General features: G+C 39.2%; 1 protein-coding gene across 1 annotated transcript in view; it reads right to left on the bottom strand.

Moving 5' to 3' along the window:
- ITGAV (integrin subunit alpha V) overlaps positions 1–7,799 on the bottom strand; it is a 93,825-nt gene that overhangs the window by 57,407 nt on the left and 28,619 nt on the right. The window lies entirely within an intron of this gene.

Here is a 7,799-nt window from a genome sequence, read left to right as displayed (position 1 = left end):
GAAAGAAAGAAAGAAAGAAAGAAAGAAAGAAAGAAAGAAAAGAAAAGAAAGAAAAGAAAGGAAAAGAAAAGAAAGGAAAAGAAAAGAAAAGAAAAGAAAAGAAAAGAAAAGAAAAGAAAAGAAAAGAAAAGAAAAGAAAAGAAAAATCCTTTCCATGAGGGGTGCCTGGGTAGCTCAGTCAGTTAAACATCTGACTCTTGATTTTGGCTCAGGTCATGATCTCACTGTCCACAACATTGAGTCCCACATCCAGCTCCATGCTGACAGCACAGAGCCTGCTTGGGATTCTCTCTCTACCTCTCTCTCTCTGCCTCTCCCTGCTCACACTCTCTTTCACATGCACATCTCTCTCTCTCTCTCTGTCTCTCTCTCTCTCTCTGTCTCTCTCTCAAAAATAAATAAATAAACATTAAAAAAAAATCCTTTCCATGGAAAAGCTCTTAAATTGATCAAGGAAAGAATTATGGAAACATATCCATAAAGCATTTGGGGAAGGGGAGACTATTTTTCTTGAGAGACTAAAGTCTAGTATGTTCCTCTTAAAATCTATTTATAATAATCATTCTTTACAAACATATATTTCAAGAACTATACTGGACAAAATATAGCAGACAAGGATCAATTTTAAGACTGCCAGCCAATATGTAAATAGTCATCACAAGGTTCATGTTAAATCTATTTCCTAAATCGCACTCATCTAAGGTAGTACTTATGGTTATTCAGTTCCATTCTGAAGACTTAAGACCAACTGAAGATTGAGATTAACCTTGAGATTAATTGAGAATTTCAATAATTCTAGATGTAATACAGACAAGGTAAAGGATATAATACTGTTCACTATACTATTCTTCTTTTTCATTATCTTAAAAAAGTTTTCTTTAATGTGTGAATCTCCAAAGGCCTCTTTCTGTACTCTTAATACAGCTGATTTTTGTCAGTGGTCACAAAAACACATTTTTATAAGTAGGGGGAAGGAGAAATGGAACTTAGCCAGTATATGCCCTTCACCATGAAAACCAAAGTTTCCCAACAGTATGGTTGGCTTGCCTCTGAAGCCTGTGTTCACCAAGCCATCATCACTGGGAACACTACATGTCAGTGACACACAGGTCACTAATCAGTCCATGGACTCACTTACATTTCCCATCCTCCCACAGTTACGTTAAAGCCACGTAACTAGTTCTTGCCACAAAGCTAAGAGCAAAAGTGGCAGATGTTGCTTCCTGTTCAAGTAAAAGTGGATATGAGCTCACTAATCACTAAGCAAATGTAAATCAAAACCACAATATCATCTCACACCAGTTAGGATGGCAATCATCCAAACAAAACAAAACAAAACCCCTAAGATAACAAGTGTTGGTAAGGATGTGGAGAAAAGGGAATCCCTGTACACTGTGGGTAGAAATGTAATTGATACAGCCATTAAACAGTATGGAGGTTACTCAAGAAATTAAATGTGGAACCACTGCATGACCCAGGAATCCAACTTCTGGGTATATATCCAAAGGAATGAAATTATTATCCTCTAAGGGGTATCTGCACTCCATGTTCACTGCAGCATTACTCATAATAGTCAAGACATGAAAGCAACCTAAATATCTATTGAAAGATGAATAAAAAAGAAAATGTGGCATATTCATACAATAGATTATTCAGCCATAAAGAAGAAGAAGATCCTGCCAGTTGAGACAACATGGATGGATCTAGAGACTTAGGCTAAGCAAAATAAGTTAAGACACAGAAAGACAAATACTTCATTATATAATTCACTTATTTGTGCAATCTAAAATAATCAACTCATTAAAAAACAAAACAAAAAAAATAGATGTGAATACTCTGTGTTTTCTCTCTCTCATCCGTAAGTCTGTAATAGATGGTGGAATCACATGATACAAAAAGCTTCAGCCAAAGGTTTTAAAATGTAAAGGGGCGCCTGGGTGACGCAGTCGGTTAAGCGTCCAGCTTCAGCCAGGTCACGATCTCGTGGTCCGTGAGTTCGAGCCCCGCGTCAGGCTCTGGGCTGATGGCTCAGAGCCTGGAGCCTGTTTCCGATTCTGTGTCTCCCTCTCTCTCTGCCCCTCCCCCGTTCATGCTCTGTCTCTCTCTGTCCCAAAAATAAATAAAACGTTGAAAAAAAAAATTTTTTTTTAAATAAATAAATAAATAAATAAAAATAAAATGTAAGAACAGCCAAATCCCCCATACTCAATGATGACATGAGCAAGAAATAGTCTTCTTTTTACATGAGTGAGATGTGGGATTTTGTTTATGAAGCATGTTGTTACTGAAGTATATAGCCTAGCACAGCTTGAGTAATATACATTCTGCTATTTCCAAAAGGGCCTGACCAAAAACTACAAAGAAGCTTAGCCTCTAGGCAGACTGGGTTCACCTGATAATTTTTCAAGGATTTAAACCATAAAATGTATGGTTACAAGTTACTTAATATAAACTTTTTATTCCACTGCAAGCTACCTGTTCTCTTACTGTGCTGCAGACTCTATTCTATTCCTTTCTACAAAGGAAATGAAGTCATTTTCCTCCTTATATTAATGAGGCAGGAGAAATACACTACAACTGTGAAAGAAACAGCTGGTGCTCAGAAAGATTCACTGCCACTCACTGTCCCTTGAGACCACAGATAAACTCAGGTAATCTTAGCCTAAGGGAATTGAGTTTATGAGCTAATAATGCATGTGAACTGAAAAGTGCAACATTCTCAGAACTGCTACTTCCTGCTTCTGCTTTCAGGTAAGACAAAGCCTTTCAGCAAGACCCTAAACTATGTCCAACTAGAACCAAAGCTTTTCTTTTTTTATATATTTTGTTAATGTTTATTTATTTTTGAGAGAGAGAGAGAGAGAGAGAGAGAGAGAGAGAGAGAGCGCACTTGAGCAGGGGAGAGGCAGAGAGAGAAGAAGACACAGAATCCAAAGCAGGCTCCAGGCTCTGAGCTGTCAGCACAGAGCCAGACACAGGGCTCAAACCCATGAAGTGGGAAATCATGACCTGAGCTAAAGTTGGATGCTTAACCAACTGAGCTACGCAGGCACCCCGCAAAGCTTTCCTTTATTAGAGGAAATCTTAGGCTGTACCACATCAGAAAGATTCAAATTAAGGCTCCATATAATTTCTCATAATCTTTAAAACTGACATTTACAAAAACAAAATGATGCAGAACCAAAATCATGATATTCTTAATGCAATTTTTCCTGCCTACAAGACCTAATACAGATTCCTCAAAAATGTCAATGTCATAAAAGACAAAATAGTAGGGAAGATTCAATATTAAAAGAGAACAATGAGGGGCTAATTGCTAAATTAACATGATGAACCCTCCAGAAAATGGTGTGTAATATATATATTGATTATTTAGTTAGTTGGTAATCATGATCCGGAGATCAAGACCTATGCTGAGATCAAGAACCAGATGCTTAATCAACTGAACCACCCAGGGACCCCCTAAGATGTATTTATTTTTTATGTAAGAGTTCCCTTGCCCTCAAGCCCACAGTCTCTTGAACAAGTCACATTCATTCCCATTTGCAAGCCTTTGTTACCATGGCCCCCTAACCTTAAAACTTTTATTCCTTTCACTATTGATTCAAACCCTTCAGTTGTGGGGCTCCTGCGTGGCTCAGTGGTTGAGCGTCCAACTTCAGCTTAGGTCATGATCTCACAGTTCGTGAGTTCAAGCCCTGTATCGGGCTCTGTGCTGACAGCTCCGAGCCTGGAACCTGCTTTGGATTCTGTGTCTCCCTCTCTCTCTGCCCCCCCACCCCTCTAGTAGTGCTCTGTCTCTCTGTCAAACACAAATAAACATTAAAAATTAAAACAAAAAAACCTTCAGTTGTAGCTGTCCATTCATGATGCTAAGGCATGATGAAACAGGGAGTCTGACCCTAAGGAAATACCTAACAAGGAGACAATCATAGAAACAAGCCCTTATGGTAGAACAGTGGCAGAGGAATGTGTGAAATGTTATGGGAAGAGGGTGGCAGAGTACAAGGAAGAGAAAGCTTTCTGGGCCAAGGGAAAATCTTGTGGCCAGAGATTAAAGAGTGGATATACTTGGATTTTTTACAAAACTGTGAGTTGTTGGCTATGACCAGAAAGAAGGGTCAGGAGGGGAGTGGTTGTCAAGAGCTTTGCTGCCATGCTAAGAACGGGCTGCATGGGGTTTTTGAATTGCCCTCTATGCCCAGCAATTGTTCTTCAACTGTATTCCTGAAGCCTGAAGAGAAGTTTCCTCTTTATATAGTATTATCCAGTTTTCCATTGAAAAACTGTCACCATGATTCCTTTTTTTCTGAAGAAATAGACTCTTCTCCAAATCTGCATGTGGTAGCAACATGGTAGGATACTGCTCTGCGCTAACACCATGTGCTTCTCATTCGCTACGTTTTATTTCTTATTTTAAACAATCAAAAACATTCACTGCTATAATGATTAGGATACCTGCCTTTGCAGATAAACAGGTTTAGCTTAAGCTAGAAAAGGTCATGAAACAGAATTACAAATTTTACAATTTTCTGTTTTATTTTCATCATCACATATTGTGGAGCACAAAAATCCATAGCTCTCTCCATTTGGCAAGCTATGTCCCCCAATAGTTTTTAATGAGAGTGAAGGACCACCAATCAAATGTGAAAAAAACATCAGGCAATGCAGCTTTTTTTGATAACACAAAATGCATTTGAAACACCTGGAGCTTGGGGCACCTGGGTGGCGCAGTCGGTTAAGCGTCCGACTTCAGCCAGGTCACGATCTCGTGGTCCGTGAGTTCGAGCCCCGCGTCAGGCTCTGGGCTGATGGCTCAGAGCCTGGAGCCTGTTTCCGATTCTGTGTCTCCCTCTCTCTCTGCCCCTCCCCCGTTCATGCCCTGTCTCTCTCTGTCCCAAAAATAAATAAACGTTGAAAAAAAAAAATTTAAAAAAAGAAACACCTGGAGCTTTACTAAAACTTTGGTACGGCCAAAAACCAAACAGCCATGTCTTAAGTAACATATGATTAAATGTGTTTTCAATTACATTACCAAACAAAAGGAGTAAAATATATTTGGTTATAATGCATTGGCATACATCGGCATCCAAAACTTAGGCAAGAGTCCTCAAGGAAACATGTATTACCCATTGCTTTAAGTGTCTTGAGTTCCAACAGGGTCACAACCTCAGATTACCCAATTTTTGAGAAGTTTCCTAAACAGGAAGTTTTCCTTTATCAATTTTAACTCTTTTCCCAGAGACCAAGTCTTAAAATGCTTGACTCAGGCAGAAGTTTTGCTCAGAGGAAGTGTGAACAAAGAAGGGGGTGAGGAGAAAAAAAAGAAAAGTGTGCTCTCTGAACTGACAAGGAGTTCATTCATAATCTGGCTAAAACTGGCAGCTATTCTGGGGCCTCAGTGAAGTAAACATTTTGAGTCACAGCCCTGAAGTCACCATTTCAAGTGATGCTGGAACATCACAGGCTGCTTGGCCCATGCCACCAACCTCGGAAGGGAAATTAGACCCAGACAACTACAGATACTGCAGTGATGAAAGAAATGTCTCCTCAGGCAACAGTCAAGAAAGCACAAAGATTTCTACCCATAGTTCTGTGAAATACCTTGGAAGACTAGCTTGCTCTCCCAAGGAAATCAAAGGGGAAAAGAGTGTCTCACACATAGTGAAAATGAGAAGAAACCACCCTGAATTAAATAAAGTGGCATGAAACTAACTCTCTATTAGTCACTTTCAAAGATACATAGGGGAAAATGTTGCAGAGAAACTTGACATTATTTAGCAAGTAAATCAGTAGAGGCTTGAAAATTTAATATCTTTTTTTGCCAGCTTTTAAATCTGTCAATGGCATTTTATCAGACTCCCGTGATTGAAGACTTGAGGACAGAAGCATATTGAGCAGAGCAAACTTTAGACTCTGTCCCCTGATTAATGGTCAGCTCTTCTCATTTCCTCTCATTCCCTCAGGGTGTTTCAGAAGACACTAACATTCAGCTTGCTCTAGAGGGGATGTTTTTTTTTTTTTTTAATTTTTTTCAACGTTTTATTTATTTTGGGGACAGAGAGAGACAGAGCATGAACGGGGGAGGGGCAGAGAGAGAGGGAGACACAGAATCGGAAACAGGCTCCAGGCTCGGAGCCATCAGCCCAGAGCCCGACGCGGGGCTCGAACTCACGGACCGCGAGATCGTGACCTGGCTGAAGTCGGACGCTTAACCGACTGCGCCACCCAGGCGCCCCTAGAGGGGATGCTTTTTTAAGACAAAGTTACCTTATCACCCTGGAGTCAATTTTGTTTTTTGTTTCTTCCTTTCACACCTAAAGAATGCCCTTTGGAGCAACAAGATTATGTCATCTTTCGTGAAAAGGCCAAAGTGAAAAAGAAAGCCAAAGCATAAGAAAAGCAAGGCAATAAACCTCTATTTGGAAGTTACTTCTGTTTTTAATCATTTGGTTCCTATTTATAATTATAGGACTCTATGAATAATGAAATTATTTAGGTCCCTCAGAGAGCTTATTCTTTGCTCAAGAAACTTACTATGAACACAATGTAACACATAGCATCATGGTGCCTATAGTTAATAATACTGTAGTGTACAGAAGTGCTAATCCATAGGGGCACATGTACCCCAATATTTATAGCAGCACTATCAACAATAGCCAAATTATGGAAAGAGCCAAACTGTCCATCAACTGATGAATAGATAAAGAAGATGTGGTTTATATACACAATGGAGTACTATGTGGCAACGAGAAAGAATGAAATATGGCCATTTGCGGCAACGTGGATGGAACTGGAGGGTATTAAGCTAAATGAACTAAGTCAGCCAGAGAAAGACAGATACCACATGTTTTCACTCATTTGTGGATCTTGAGAAACTTAACAGAAGACCATGGGGGAGGGGAAGGGGAAAAAAAAAGTTACTAAACAGGGAGGGAGGGAGGCAAAACCGTTAACAGACTCCTAAATACAGAGAACAAACTGAGGGTTGATGAGGGGCGGGGAGAGGGGAAAATGGGTGATGGGCACTGAGGAGGGCACCTGTTGGGATGAGCACTGGGTGTTGTATGTAAGCGGCAAATCATGGGAATCTACTCCCAAAGCTAGGAGCACATTGTATACACTGCATGTTAGCTAACTTACATTAAAATAATAAATAAATAAATAAATAAATAAATAAATAAATAAATAAATAAATAAAAATAAAAATAAAAATAAAAATAAAAATAAAAATAAAAATAAAAATAAAATAATATTGTATTGTGTATTTTAAAGTTACTCAGAGAGTAGATCTTAAAAGCTCTCAGACTAAGAAAAAAAGGTTCTGTAACTATGTATGGTGACAGATGTTAATTAATCCTATTACAGTGATCATTTTGCAATATATGCATTATGTTGCATATATCATTATATTGTATACCTGAAACTAATATATCAATTATACTTCAATAAAAACAAAATGAAACAGTGCCACCCCACTGTCATCCCTTAATAAAATAGACAATTTACAGGCTTCTTTAAGCAGCTTTTTTACCTCAACCATCACTTTTTGCTCAGTTGTACTTCATGCAACGAATTTGCCTCAAAGAAAATTCTGCCAATATTGTTTGCTTATTTATGTGAAAATCAACAGGCCGGAGGAATAAATCTCTTTGATCATTCATTTAAAGAAATAGATCAGGGGCGCCTGGGTGGCGCAGTCGGTTAAGCGTCCGACTTCAGCCAGGTCACGATCTCGCGGTCCGTGAGTTCGAGCCCCGCGTCAGGCTCTGGGCTGATGGCTCGGAGCCTGGAGCCTC

Source organism: Herpailurus yagouaroundi, unplaced genomic scaffold (assembly GCF_014898765.1).
Source record: "Herpailurus yagouaroundi ecotype Mexico unplaced genomic scaffold, PumYag 140, whole genome shotgun sequence".
Lineage (NCBI taxonomy): Eukaryota > Metazoa > Chordata > Mammalia > Carnivora > Felidae > Herpailurus > Herpailurus yagouaroundi.
The sequence above is the reverse complement of the archived record's forward strand: the minus strand, read 5'-3'. Positions and strand labels throughout refer to the sequence as shown.